The sequence below is a fragment of the Orbicella franksi genome, chromosome 15 (genome assembly GCF_964199315.1).
Source record: "Orbicella franksi chromosome 15, jaOrbFran1.1, whole genome shotgun sequence".
In the NCBI taxonomy this organism is placed as follows: Eukaryota; Metazoa; Cnidaria; class Anthozoa; order Scleractinia; family Merulinidae; genus Orbicella; species Orbicella franksi.
In genome coordinates, this window is record NC_138159.1 from 8,136,901 (window position 1) to 8,151,900 (window position 15,000).

Genomic DNA, 15,000 nt, shown 5'->3' on the forward strand with positions numbered 1-15,000 from the left:
ATAATTAGTGATATGCGTATCCGCTGTTCGAAGTTTTAGTCAGATATACAATCGAGTCGGTTGGAACTCAAATAAACTCAAGAAATCCTAATCTGCTCCGTTGGGCGCGAATTCATTTCTGGTTTCTTCTACTCTTTACAGCGCTCGTCGGAACCTCGCAACCGAGTCGCCATTTTGTTCGTTGAATGTCCAGGCGCGTATCAGTGTTTTGTGTATCCCCACGGGGGATACACATATCACTAGTGATATGTGTGCGGGGATACACATATCACGGGGATACACATATCACTGTGACACCGCCGCTATCAGTTTCGAGTCGGTCTTTGTTCCCCGAAAAGCGGCTGGTAATCGAGCCTACCTACACAGCGACAAGACACAAACTTAGGGTTGAAGATAAATTTGTTTCAGGAAATTTAATTGGCACGGAATGATACACTGTACGTGTTTGAGACACGTGAGCTACTGATCACTGCGGCAAATCACTTCTCTCTATATAAGCACAACATAGAGACGACTATCACAGCGCCACTAAGGGCAAAAAATTTACAATCTTGGACAATTTCAATGATGGGAAAAAAATGGCTCGTTTTGGGTTTAGCGCCAGTTCATCGTTGATTTTTGATTCGAGGAAGGGGTGGTTTATTTCTTATTTGATCCTGACGAAGATTGTAGTAAGAAGAATGCATGTCACTCTTATAGGCTCTTTCCGTTTCCTTCAATCTGACGTCGAAGCTTTCTGATTTATTCACAGGTGCTTGGTAAAGAAATAAAAAGGAGGAAGTGGCGATTCCTTTGTGGTGCTGACTTGAGCCGAAACATCAGAAGGTAGGACTTCGTCATTTGATAACAAGGTGGTAACAGATTCACGTTTCGATTGCCTGAATAAATAGCTCGTCTGATGTTTGTTGTTAACACTGTAAAAAGTCTAAGGAAAAAACTACTTACCCAAAGTAGGAAGGTTGTATTAACGTCAATGTTCATTGAATTGTTATTACAGATTTTGATCATTTGAAGAAACAGGACAACAATTCAGCAAAACCAAGTCTGTTTCAGGTATTTTACACGTTTGTTGTTCAGAGGCATTTTAATTTTAGTTGGTAATTTCCCGCAGTAAACAAACCGGCAAAAAAACGTAACCTCTGCTGTTATAACGTGCTCACCAAGTTTTTTAGTCAATCGTTTTTATACTGTCCTGATGTGACACACAAATTCTCCTTACTGGTGTATATTCTATTTCTACGAACAGAGAGAATTCTTTTTAGTGACAAAAAATTGTGTTGATGGGTCTTCGCTAATTTTGCGTTGTCGTTGTTCTGAAGAGGATTAGATCTGATCGCTGTAAGGCACTGAACGCAATTGTGAAACATGAAGTTTTTGGAGGGTATTATATTTGATGAACTAGAACCTCAGCAGGATATGTAATTTCTTATTTTGGGATATGGCAAAGTAACATAAAAATCGGCAATACACTTCTTGGCAGCGAATGTTTTGCGGCCGAACTTCAAGATAAATCAAATAGCAATCCAAGCGAATTTGTTCCAAACAAGGTTCTCTTTCCATCCCTATAGTCAACTGCAAAACTACCATAGTAAATGTTTGTCGTACAAAGGTCACTGCGAAAAGCAAAACAAACCGATCTCTCAATGAAGTCCTCTTGTTGCTATGTTATACAATTAAACCGCCGCGATTACTGCAAATACTTGGCCGGGAACGTGTCCATTATTGAGTTGAACTTTAATGAATATCGCTTGTTTCGCGGTCTCGTTCAAAACCATCAAATGCTAACATTGCTCAGGCAGTCATACAATCACAGACACATTGTCCTCTGAAAGCAAACAAATTATCTCTCGTGGACCTCTCCAAGGAGTTCTTATGATTGTTGGCATGAGTGATCAGTTTAAAAATTCCCTAGACCTGTACACTTGACTTTACCGAGATACGTCGTGAAACTGTCTTTAAGGTTAAAGTAAGGTTACTTCCCATTAGAAATCTGAAAAAGCGGCCTGTGGAAAACCTCGCTCAAATTGTATTTTTATCGTAAACTACATTTATTAAGAGTGTGTCCACGAGAAAACCAGGCGAACCAGGCAGGAGGTGATACAGCTCAAATCACCGGTTTCGCTCAAACTTAGCACAAATGTTGGGTTTGGGGAATAAATGATTAGGCAAAAAACAGTGGGTCAGAATATTTTATTCCCTTAGTGAGAGCAATCAATAAGGTTCTCAAAAAAAAAGAGAACACATAAAATGTTTGGGACTTCAATATTTTTTCTCTGCTGACGTATTGTTTACATAGAACTTTTCGATTTATGGTCATTTCATGAACATCCACTAAAACACTAAAGCCATTTCTCTGTCTCAACCTAACTCAAAATCAACAAGAAATATCTGACTAAGCATTTTCCTATCGATTACGAGTAAAAATTCGGCGAAAAGAAGCACTTGAGAAACTTCTTCCCGAGTCGAGTCTGAACTGACGCAGTGTTAGATTACATGAGGAGCCGTGGAGAATTTGAACGCTTTATAAGGGAAAGTAGCGGTATGGGGAACGAAATACGGTCGATTTAGAACGCTAAATATTCCGAAATATGAACATTTTACATATAAGATTAACAAAACTTACTCATTTCTTGTGTGTCCGTTGTGATTTTTGGTGATCTCTGCCGTTTTAGGCTTTCTTTGCCATCACTGTTATTTCCTTCTCCGATATACGTTGTGAGAAATAAGATGGTGATCTGACAATATATAAGATGAAGACTGAAGTAGTTGTCGCAACGGATACATCGAGCGGTTTACTAAAGACCGTGTTTTAGTTTTTACTTTTTTGTCCAACCCTACTTTTTTGCTACTAGTAACTTTTAGGAACACTGATAAAGCAGTGAAAAACAAGTCATTATTTCTTTGGCTTAAACATGAGGAAGGGAAGTCACGATAAAAAGCTAATTATAGTGATGATCACTTCATATGTTGACCTCTTTGTTAATCCAAGCATTCTAAAATGACAAGTCATCTTTTTTGTAGACTTCAGAATGTGGGCAGATCAAATAACGCTTCACAGAGCACATTCTATTGATTGAGTTTTCAATCTCATTTGCTTTACAATTTGGATTCACGGCATTACACAAAGAACGAAGTGAACTTCAGAATTTCTGGGACACTCTTAGATTCCGCCATACAGGACAGTTGTAAGTACAGTACATACATACATGTCTCCATATCATTGCATAAATTGCGTTTTTCTTAGGATATTTAGGTCTAAGAAAATACGAATTAAAACAAAGGTAGCAAGGAAACTGCCAAGGTTTACGAACTCGTGAGATCTCGCGTGTCTGATCTTTGCAATCAAAACGAGAAATTCCGACGAAGTCTTTGAATTCTCAGTACCGTAAAGAAGATCAATTTCTCTGTCGAAAAAGACCTGTCTAAGAAAACTGGCAGTTGTAGGTTTTAGTCGCTGCGAAACTTCTCCTTATGAAAGCTCGCACTTTTCCGCTACTGTGCAATGGACATTAGATGATTTCCCGTAGCAAACAAACCGGCGAAGAAAACTCCGGCATTATAACTTGCTCAACAAGTTCTTTTAGTCAGAAAGCAATAGATAGAAGTAAGAACGGTTGTAATTAGTTAGTTTTGGTTCTGCCCTAATGTGGCATACAAATTCTCCTTACTGGTGTATATGTATTTCTTATAGTACGAACTGAGAGAATTTGTTTCAGTAACAAAATAATTGCGTCAATGGGAATTCCTTATTTTAGCCGACCTGCTCGCGTAATTTTGCACTGTTGTTGTAGGGAGAGATTAGATCTGATCACTGTAAGGTACTGAACAAAGCGAAAATAGGTAAATTAATTGTAAGTAAGTGCGAAACAGAAAGTTTACAATTCTTATGAAGCTTCAATAGGGCCGGAAATCAACACTATTCAAATGTTGTTGTTGTTGTTGTTGTTGTTGTTTTTTGGCGGGAGGGGTTCGTATTAACAACAGCCACATAAAGCAATGAAAATGAAATCAAAAATAACAGAAAGGGGAGAAAATATAAGTAAAATCGATCCTTGTTGTGACGGAATGTTGCATTTAGTGAAGGGAAATTCTAGAAGTCTACTTCAGTCTAGTTCAAGTCGACCCTTTATTAGGTTTTTGTCTTGTGGTCAGCTCGTGATTTCTAAGCCATCATTGTCAATCCCGTATTTTGGCGACATCAGGTAACCCGTCGCTTGCACATTTTTACTTTCATTTTCTATTGCTGAACTTATAATATGTAACAGTATAAAAACGTGTGTTTTAGAATTGTTACTTCCTACTAAAACATTCCATTTTCTGAGGCAGTTTCATTTCGTCAATGTAATTTACAGTGTGGTCTTCAAAAACGCAAATGAAATATGCTTATAGACTAAGGTTGATTGCCGCCGCTATCAGTTTCGAGTCGGTCTTTGTTCCTCGAAAAGCGGCTGGTAATCGAACCTACCTACACAGCGACAAGACACAAACTTAGAGTTGAAGATAAATTTGTTTCAGGAAATTCAATTGGCACGGAATGACACACTGTTCGTGTTTGAGACACGTGAGGTACTGGTCACTGCGGCAAATCACTTCTCTCTATATAAACGCAACATAGAGATGATTGTCACAGTGTCACTAAAATTTACAATCTTGGACAATTTCAATGATGGGAAAAAAATGGCTCGTTTTGGGTTTAGCGCCAGTTCATCGTTGATTTTTGATTCGGGGAAGGGGTGGTTTTATTTCTTATTTGATTCTGACGAAGATTGTAGTAAGAAGAATGCATGTCACTTTATAGGCTCTTTCCGTTTCCTTCAATCTGACGTCGAAGCTTTCTGATTTATTCACAGGTGCTTGGTAAAGAAATAAAAAGGAGGAAGTGGCGATTCCTTTGTGGTGCTGACTTGAGCCGAAACATCAGAAGGTAGGACTTCGTCATTTGATAACAAGGTGGTAACAGATTCACGTTTCGATTGCCTGAATAAATAGCTCGTCTGATGTTTGTTGTTAACACTGTAAAAAGTCTAAGGAAAAAACTACTTACCCAAAGTAGGAAGGTTGTATTAACGTCAATGTTCATTGAATTGTTATTACAGATTTTGATCATTTGAAGAAACAGGACAACAATTCAGCAAAACCAAGTCTGTTTCAGGTATTTTACACGTTTGTTGTTCAGAGGCATTTTAATTTTAGTTGGTAATTTCCCGCAGTAAACAAACCGGCAAAAAAACGTAACCTCTGCTGTTATAACGTGCTCACCAAGTTTTTTAGTCAATCGTTTTTATACTGTCCTGATGTGACACACAAATTCTCCTTACTGGTGTATATTCTATTTCTACGAACAGAGAGAATTCTTTTTAGTGACAAAAAATTGTGTTGATGGGTCTTCGCTAATTTTGCGTTGTCGTTGTTCTGAAGAGGATTAGATCTGATCGCTGTAAGGCACTGAACGCAATTGTGAAACATGAAGTTTTTGGAGGGTATTATATTTGATGAACTAGAACCTCAGCAGGATATGTAATTTCTTATTTTGGGATATGGCAAAGTAACATAAAAATCGGCAATACACTTCTTGGCAGCGAATGTTTTGCGGCCGAACTTCAAGATAAATCAAATAGCAATCCAAGCGAATTTGTTCCAAACAAGGTTCTCTTTCCATCCCTATAGTCAACTGCAAAACTACCATAGTAAATGTTTGTCGTACAAAGGTCACTGCGAAAAGCAAAACAAACCGATCTCTCAATGAAGTCCTCTTGTTGCTATGTTATACAATTAAACCGCCGCGATTACTGCAAATACTTGGAACGTGTTCATTATTGAGTTGAACTTTAATGAATATCGCGCGTTGCACGGTCTCATTCAAAACCATCAAATGTTGACATTACTCAGGCAGTCATACAATCACTGACACATCGTCCTTTGAAAACATACAAATTATATCTCTTGGACTTCTCCAAGGATTTGTTATGGCTGTTGGCATGGATGATCAGTTTAAAAATTCTCTAGACCTGTATATTAGACTTTACCGACATACGTCGTGAGAAATAAGATGCTGATCTGTCTATAATATGAAGCCGGATTGAAGCAGTTGCCACAATGATTAACCGGCGCTTTACTTAAGACCACGTTTTAATTTACACTTTTCCTTCAAGCCTATTTTTTCTACAACAGTCTAGTAATTAACAAGAACATAATGCACACACACATAAAGCAGTGAAACACAAATCATAATTTTTTTTTTAATACATGTATATAGTTTTTGCCACAGGAAGGGAAGTCAAAATGGAGGGCAGCTAAATATAGTGATGAAACGTTCTAGAGCTTTGATCATTACTTAGTGGGCTAACCTTTTTGTTGATCCAAGCATTCTGAGATGACAAGTGATTGAAATTGTCGACTGTTCGGAATGTGGAAGATCAAAAAACGCTTCGCAGAGCACATTCTAATTTTCAATCTCGTTTTTTTTCAGTCAAAAAAGAATGGATAGAAGTACGAACGGTTGTAATTAGTTAGTTTTCGTTCTGCCTTGATGCGACACGCAAATTCTCCTTACTGGTGTATATGTATTTCTTATAGTGCGAACTGAGAGAATTTGTTTCAGTCACAAAATAATTGCGTCAATGGCAATTCCTTATTTCAGCCGACCTGCTCGCTTAATTTTGCACTGTTGTTGTTAGGGGAGATTAGATCTGATCATTGTAACGCACTGAACAAAACGAAAATAGGTAAATTAATTGTAAGTAAGTGCGAAACAGAAAGTTTACAATTCTTATGAAGCTAGGACCGGAAATCGACACTATTCAAATGTTGTTGTTTTTTGGCGGGAAAGGGTCGTGTTAACAAAAGCCACATAAAGCGATGAAAATCAAATCAAAAATAACAGTTTGGGGAGAAAAAAGAAGGGAAATCGATTCTTGTTGTGACGGAATGTTAAATCTAGTCTTAGTCTTGTCTTGTGGTCAGCTCCTGATTTCTAAGCCATCATTGTCAATATGTGGCGAAATCAGATAACCCGTCGCTCGCACGTTTTTAACTTTCATTTTCTATTGTTGAACTTATAATATGTAAGATTATGTAAAAAGGTGTGTTTAGAATTGTCACTACCTACTGAAACATTCCATTTTCTGAGTCAATTTCATTTCGTCAATGTGATTTACAGTGTGGTGTTCAAAAATGCAAAATATGCTTAAAGAGTAGGCGCGATTGCCGCCGCTATCTCGATCAAGGTTTGGAACGTTCTCCCATCTCAGGCCCCCGATTTCAGACCCCCCATCTCAGGCTCTCCACCTCAGACTTTCTATCACAGACCCCCCATCTCAGGCCCCAAGCCCCCCACCTCAGACCCACCACCTCAGACCCACCACCTCAGACCCCCCACCTCAGACCTTCCACCTCAGACCCCACGCTTTTCGTGTGAGACCACAATATCAGGCCCCGACAATATCAGACAGCACGCTTTTCGCGCGAGACTACAATATCAGGCCCCGAACATGACACCTACAATCTCAGACCCCACGCTTTTTGTGCGAGCTTACAATATCAGGCCACGACAATGTTGATTGCTACCCTGGGGGGGGGGGAGGGGCACTGCCATATATGGGCTATATAGGTATGTGCCGCTGTGAAAGGTATGTTTTTCAAGCAGTTTACTCTAGGATAGGGTGTATAAATCAGAGCGTTTGGGTCTAGAATAGGGTATAATTTTTCACAAAACTGACTAGTTGGTTGAAGATTTTATCTAGACTAAGGAAACCAGGAATTGCCACTCAAAAATGTAAAAAAAAAAAATCAAATCGGCAAGTTTAAATTTACGCAAATCAGCCTCAACAGTGTCGATAGATGAAGGGATTTGGGGAGTTCACTCTAGTATAGGGTAGCAAAATTCAGTTGAACTAACTCTGGTATAGGCTAAGGGTTCCAGGGTCCCAGCGGCACACCCTCACCCAGAAATTCCCAAAGTACCCGTCCGGGGTTGTTACGTTTTTCGCGCAAGACTTCAATATCAGGCCCCGAACATGACACCTACAATCTCAGACCCCACGCTTTTCGCGCGAGCTTACAATATCAGGCCCCGACAATGTCAGACCCCACGTTTTTCGCGCGAGACTACAATATCAGTCCCCGTGGTTCCCGAACATGACACCCACAATTTCAGACCCCACGCTTTTCATGCAAGCTTACAATATCAGGCCTCGACAATGTCAGACCCCACGCTTTTCGCGCGAGACTACAATATCAGGCCCTGAACATGACACCTACAATCTCAGACCCCACGCTTTTCGTGCGCGACTACAACAATCATCAGAAACCCTCGAACCTTCGCCAAAGATTCATTTTTCGGCAATCTCTCAGCCGCGCACATTTATGAGCAGACATACTAGCCGCCTGAAGGGGGTTATTCATTTGATTCGGGAGAGGCCAAACGTGAAACTTCATTTTAAAATTTCAGTCAACGACATGTATTTACGTGGAATAAATTGGTCATTTAATGGGAGTCCATACCCTCTGGTTGCAAGTAGACGACTTATTTTCACCTATACGACATTGCTTAAACCGGTATTTAAAAACAGTGAAAGAGGCCTTCCAGTGCTGTCGATGAATATAACTATAAAAATTTCGGGCGTGAAATTATACAAATATCCCAATAAAGAAATGCTATAAAATCACCTTACGCTTGATCTTTATCAACGTGTTATACACTTCTCGTCGATCTACCTTATTGCATAGAAAAGCTTCGGTACATTAAACGAGTAATATGCGAGTGTGAGAATTGCGTGACTACATGAAGCAATCGGATAATAACTTCGTTCTGAGACGGACATGATACCAATCTGTCAGCGAAGTCTGCTACTAAACAAAGGCATTTGCAGGTCAATAAAATTTCAAGACGCTGGTTGCGTGACTTGAACCAAAGTGATACATATAATTATCTTAGAACGTTTTGGGACGGATGCTTGCTTCAAAAATATATTTTAAAAGTATTTATAATTTATATATTTCCTAACAAAGTAGTACCAGAATGCGGTAATAAGAAACGCGATGCTGTGAAGTCTATAGGCTAGAAAGGAAGTTGCCACAATGGCGACTTTCTCTTCCAGTGAACTTGCAGTTTGTTATTCGTAATAGCCATATTTCATAATAATTTCAGTACACTACTGAAGAACTACTGTATTACTTAGCACAACAGTTAACATAAAGTTACACGCGACACATAAAACAGTCAAACCCGACTGATATGATCGGGGTCTGAATTGGTCCGTTGGGGTCTGATATGGTAGGTCGGGGTCTCGTATTGTATGTTGGGGTCTGATATGGGGGACTAGCCTGCAGTGCAGGCGTCTTATTGGGGCGAGTTAGCGTTACAACCTTGCGACCGCCTTTTTAGACCGCCTTGTTAGACCGCCATGTTAGACGGTGGGGGATGGGGGAGGGGAAAAATGAGAAGACGCCTGCCCGAAAAGGCGGTTAAAATGCGAAACACCTCCTGATTAGTTGCGCTTCACTGCATTTCCGGAAATGAGCGGGTAACCAATCAAAATGAGGTTTCTCGACACCGGAAGTCTCACAAGGGTACACACCACGAAAGGTATGTGCCAAGCCCCAGGATGTCTTTTATTCTCACAGAGGTACGTGTTGTGCTAGCGACTTCAGACGTACAGAGTATTTTAGAAATACCGGCAACTGATGAGATCCACATGGAGGATCGAAACCATGGTCTTGCCTGAACTAAGCCGAACAATGGCATAGAAAACACGCAAAACAGTTGACAGGACTTGCGCGTAAACAGCTACATTTGAATCATGTGGTGCCAGAACAATCAAAGGAGGAATAAACCTATACATCGAGCAAGAGAAACATACGCTCGATCAGATAGCTGCAAGAAACATAAGAATGTCTCTAGACAAACGTATAGCTTTCTCAAAGTAAAGTTACAGTGTCTCCGAAGAAAATCGTGCGAGAACAAATATGATATCCGTGATAAGGATCTACCTACTGCGCTTGTAAACAGTTCTAGTCACAGCCGGGCCCGGTGTCACAATATAGAATGCAAGTAAGCAACATGTTCACGGTAAATTTCATATTTTGTCCCTCAAAAGCAAATTCATGGAGACTTAAAAGCATATCTTGCAATAGAAATGAGCCTAAACAATGCATAAACACATGGCAAATTACAGAGGTGTCAAACTCAACGAGTCGACATGCAGATAACAGCGCAAACCATGCAGACCTATGACTTATAAAAATTTGCCATGGCACGATCTAACGGCTCAACTCTGCTTAAAATTCCTCCTTATTACACAACATGAAGTGTCCTTCATGAACACGAGTGAAGCGACAAGAAAGGTCGAGTGACCGAACAGAGAACGGCAAGTGTGCAAATGTCACGAACCGTAGAAGTCGTGTAGGCTAGTCAACCCCATTTTACGCAAATATTAAGCTTTTCCCAAAGCCAGTGGGCAGCACTGCCAACAGATCTTTTCCGGATACCAGTGTGGAAATTGCGTCTTTTTGCTCCGTTCGTAATTCGCGAGACATTTCAAGTTCACATAAACGCTTGAGAGATTCCTCGAGAGCGGAATCGAAACTAACAACATCACTTTCGACAGAGTTTGCCATATTTCTTACCCGCACGAACGAAACAAAACTGACTGACAGAGAATTGACAGGCAGGGTCAGGCCACACCAATCAGAAACTCCGTTCGTGGGCGAACGGAGTTTCCTAAAAGAACAATGACCTCGGGCAGGCGAGATTTTCTTCGCTCCACCCCTCCCCTATCCTTCCTCTTGCCTATCATTCACCCCCTTGGTAAAACTTTCTCTCTCTCCCCAGTCTTCCATTGCATGAAAAATTTAAGATGGCGGCTAAACTTTTTATGATGTGAGCGCTCGCTCGAAAAAAATCTCGCCTGCTCTGCAGGCTAGATTAGGTCGATTTTTAGAACTGTTTACCAGTACAGAAAACGTAGCTTCTTGACAGGTCTAATTACCGCATTGACTGATTTGTTACAGGCTAATCACCAAGGGCGGACAGGCACATCAAAAACAAAGTCTACAGGCTCCCACGTCCCGCCCTGATCGCTCCACTTTCCAAATTCTTCAGTTCCGCGCTCGCCGAATGTTTTTTTCCGCCCTCGCCGGGAGCCTGTTCGCAGGCTATATATCTGATGAAACTAAAACCTCAGAAGAAAAGATATTTTTTATTTGGAATATGACAAAAAGATCAAAACCGGTATTACACCGTAAACGTCGAACATTCAATCTGTTCGCGAATGCCCTCCGACCGAACTTCACGATAACACGAATGAAGATCCAAACGATTTTGTTCCAGACAAGATTCTCGTTCAGTCTCTATATATAGTATACACTGTCACGCAGTAACAAAAATGCATTAAAAAATGGAGTCGAGAAAATGGATCTTATAGAAGATAAATAAAGCAGACACTTCGCCACGCTTTACGTCTGTGGTCTAGGGTCTGTGGCAACCGGAAAACAGCGTAACTATTTGAAAATTACTTTCGATATCTGGGCGACGGATTATCTGCACTGCACAAACATATATTTACATGAACATTTTTCCTATTTACTGGCTAAATATCGTGAGATGCACCGCCGCATTACTCTGAAATTCTAACTGCACTGGTTTCCAAAAGGACGATAACGAGCTGAAAAGTTGTCAACATATGCACATTTCGCACCTCTTATGCCTGATGAGGATATAAACTCTGGTGGCTCTTTAGTTTTGATGAAGACACGTGACCAAAGTATGTCGTACAAAGGTCACAGTGAAAATCAAAATTGAAGTAATCTGTCAGTCAATTTTTGTTGTTGCTATGTTACGCAATCAGGCTACTGATTACTGCAAATACTTGGAACGTGTCCATTATAGAGTCGAACTTAAATTATTATCGCGAGTTCTACGCTCTTGTTCAGAATATCTCTTATCAAAATGTTAACGTCCTTTGATCACCAAGACGAACACATTTAAATTGTCTCTCTTGGACTTCTGCAATGAATTCACTTGGTTCTTTGCATGGGTGATCAGTTTAAAAATTCTCTAGACCTGTACACTTGACTTCTCTGAAATGCGTCGTGAGAAATAAGATGTTGATCTGACAATAAAGTGAACTGCTGAAGTGGTTGCCACAAGGATACATCGAGCGCTTTACTAAAGACCGTGATTAGTTTTTACTTTTTTCTTCAACCCTACTTTTTTGCTACTAGTAACTTTTAGGATCACTGATAAAGCAGTCAAACACAAGTCGCTTTGGCTTTAACACGAGGAAGGGATTCATAACAGAAAGCTAAATATAGTGATGGTCACTTTATATGTTGACCTGTTTGTTGATCTAAGCATTCTAGTGACGAAAAGTCATGCAAACTGGAGACTTCGGAATGTAAGCAGATCAAATAATGCTTCACAGAGCACATTCTTTTAAATTTTCAGTCAATTTACAATTTGGATTCACGGCATTAAGAACGAAGTGAACTTCAGAATTTTTGGGATGGTCTTAGATTCTGCGAAACAAGACAATTGTAAGTACAGTACATACATACATGTCCCTTTATCATTGCATAAATTGCATTTTTTTTTTTTTTTCTTAGCACATTTAGGTCGAAGAAAATGCGAATTAAAACAAACGTAGCAAGGAAAATGCCAAGGTTTACGAACTCGAGAAGATCTCGTGTGTCTTTGCAATCAAAACGAGAAATTCCGGCGAAGTCTTTGAATTCTCAGTGCCGTTTAGAAGATCGATTTCTCTGTCGAAAAAGATCTGTCTAAGAAAATTGCCAGTCGTAGATTCTAGTCGCTGCAAAACTTCTGATTATGCAAGCTCGCACTTTTTCACTGTTGGGCAATAGACATTTGATGATTTCCCGTAGCGAACAAACCGGCGAAGAAAACTCCGGCATTATAACTTGCTCAACAAGTTTTTTTTAGTAAAAAAGCAATGGATTGAATTACGAATGGTTGTAATTACTGTAGTTAGTTTTGGTTCTGCCCTAATGTGACACGCAAATTCTCCTTACTGTTGTATATCTATTTCTTATAGTACGAACTGGGAGAATTTGTCTCAGTAACAAAATAATTGCGTCAATGACAATTCCTTATTTCAGCCGACCTGCTCGCTTGTTTATGCATTGTTGTTGTAAGGAGAGATTAGATCTGATCACTGAAAAGGCACTGAACAAAACGAAAATAGGTAAATTAATTGTAAGTATAAGTGCGAAACAGAAAGGTTACAATTCTTATGAAGCAAGAGCCGGAAATCGACATTATTGAAATGTTGTTTTTCGGTGGCGTGTTAATAAAAGCCACATAAAGCGATCAAAATCAAATCAAAAATATAGAAAGGGGAGAAAATATAAGGGAAATCGATTCTTGTTCTGGCGGAATGTTAAATTTAGTGAAAGGAAATTTCAGAAGTCTACTTCAGTCTACATACAGTTCAAGTTGACCCTTTATTATGTTTATGTCTTGTGGTCACTTCGTGATTTTTAAGCCATCATTTAAATATGTGCGGAGATCAGATAACCCGTCGCTCGTACATTTTCAATTTCATTTTCTATTGTTGAACTTATAATATGTAAGAGTATGTAACAAGGTGTGTTTAGAATTGCCACTACCTACTGAAACATTCCATTTTCTGAGTCAATTTCATTTCGTCAACGTAATTTACAGTGTGGTGTTAAAAAATGCAAAATATGCTTATAAAGTAGGCGCGATTGCCGCCGCTATCTCTCAAGTTCGGTCAATGTTCCTCGAAAAGCGGCTGGTAATCGAACCTACCACACAGCAACAAGACACAAATTTAGAATTGAGGATAAATCTGTTTCAGGAAATTCAGTTGGCACGGAATGATACACTGTACGTGTTTGAGAGACGTAAGGTATCACTTTGCTATGTAAACACAACAGAGAAACTTTTGTCACAGTGTTACTAAGGGGAAAATTAACAATCATGGACAACTTCGATTCAATGAGAAATTAAGACCACCCCTTCCCCCATTTCAATGACAAAAAAAGGCGCATTTTAGGTTTAGCTCCGTTTCATCGTTGATTTTTGATTGGGGAGAGGGTGGTTTTATTTCTTATTTTATTCTGACAAAGGTTGTAATATGAAGAGTGTCTCCTCTTAGTTAAATATTACTTCATCTGCACTTTCCTTTTCCTTCGATCTGACGTTGAAGCTTTTTGATTTATTCACAGGTGTTTGGTAAAGAGGAGAAAGAGGAAGTAGCGATTACTTTGTGGTGCTGATTTGAGCCGAAACATCACAAGGTAGTGCTAAACTTTTTTATTTGTTTAACAATGTGGTAACAGATTCATGTTTCGATTGCCTGAATAAATAGTTCGTCTGATGTTTGTTGTTAACACTGTCAGAAGTCTAAGGAAGAATCTAGTTCTTTAAAGTGTCATTTACGAAGGTTGTTTTAACGTCAATGTTCATTGGATTGTTATTGCAGATTTTGATCCTTTGAAGAAACAACAGGACAACAAATCAGCAAAACCAATTAAACAGTTACGACAGCAGAGTCTGTTCCAGGTATTTTGCACATTTGTTGTTCATAGGCATTTTAATCCTACTACTTTGCTTTCGCGCTCTCAAGTCTCACTGGCTTTCAAAAGATTGTTATTTTGGCCTTGATCACCCCACGGCACGAAAACAATCAGTCTATCATCTTACAAAATTGCGCATCTTTTAATGTTTTTTTTTTTTTTAGATTAAAATTTCTCTGTCTTTCAGTCCCAACTTGCACTAGTATGCAATGGACTTTGTCGCGCATATTTTAGCTGGTAATTTTCCACAGTAAACAAACCTGCGAAAAAACCTCCGCCATTGTAACTTGCTCACCAAGCTTTTTATTCAAAGAACAACAGGTACTGCCAATGGTTGTAATTGGTTAGTTTTCATAAGGTCCTGATGTGACACACATATTCCCCTTGCTGGCGTATATCTGTTTCTATGAACTGAGAGAATATTCCTTTCAGAGACGAAAA

At 39.4% G+C, this 15,000-nt stretch overlaps 1 protein-coding gene and 1 long non-coding RNA gene across 2 annotated transcripts in view; one reads left to right on the forward strand and one right to left on the reverse strand.

Annotated features, from left to right (window-relative positions):
• The window catches only part of LOC145470714 (serine/threonine-protein kinase PAK 4-like), an 84,245-nt gene that overhangs the window by 10,335 nt on the left and 58,910 nt on the right, over positions 1–15,000 (reverse strand). The window lies entirely within an intron of this gene.
• The window catches only part of LOC145470371 (uncharacterized), a 49,783-nt gene continuing 35,210 nt past the window's right edge, over positions 428–15,000 (forward strand). The window contains exons 1-4 of the long non-coding RNA XR_014042482.1: positions 428–437; positions 811–825; positions 998–1,053; positions 4,851–4,924. This is a non-coding gene — a long non-coding RNA (uncharacterized LOC145470371). The remainder of the gene's footprint in view (positions 438–810; positions 826–997; positions 1,054–4,850; positions 4,925–15,000) is intronic.